This window comes from Oxyura jamaicensis, chromosome Z (assembly GCF_011077185.1).
Source record: "Oxyura jamaicensis isolate SHBP4307 breed ruddy duck chromosome Z, BPBGC_Ojam_1.0, whole genome shotgun sequence".
Lineage (NCBI taxonomy): Eukaryota > Metazoa > Chordata > Aves > Anseriformes > Anatidae > Oxyura > Oxyura jamaicensis.
In genome coordinates this window covers 2,196,338-2,196,766 of record NC_048926.1, presented here as the reverse complement: position 1 = coordinate 2,196,766, position 429 = coordinate 2,196,338, and positions in this window count along the sequence as shown.

Genomic DNA, 429 nt, shown 5'->3' with positions numbered 1-429 from the left:
AAAAAGGGGGGAAAGGAGGAAAAAGGGGGGAAAGGAGGAAAAAGGGGGGAAAGGAGGAAAAAGGGGGGAAAGGGGGGAAAAGGAGAAAAAGGGGGGAAAAGGAGAAAAAGGGGGAAAGGAGGGAAAAAGGAGAAAAAAGAGGGCAAAAGGGGATAAAAGGAGAAAAAAAGGAAGGAAAAATGGGAAAGGAGGGAAAAGGGGGAAAGAGGGAGGGAAAAGGGGGGAAATAGGAGGGAAAAAAGACAAAAAGAGGGAAAAAAGGAGAAAAAAGAGGAAAAAAAGGAGAAAAAAGAGGGAAAAAGGGAAAAAAGGAGAAAAAGATGTGTGGTTCTCGTACCGAAGCAGATCCCCACGCACACCCCCACCCGACGCCGTGTCCCCGCGTCCCCTCACCCTACAGAAGGCGAGCTGCGTGGGACCGCCCCCCCC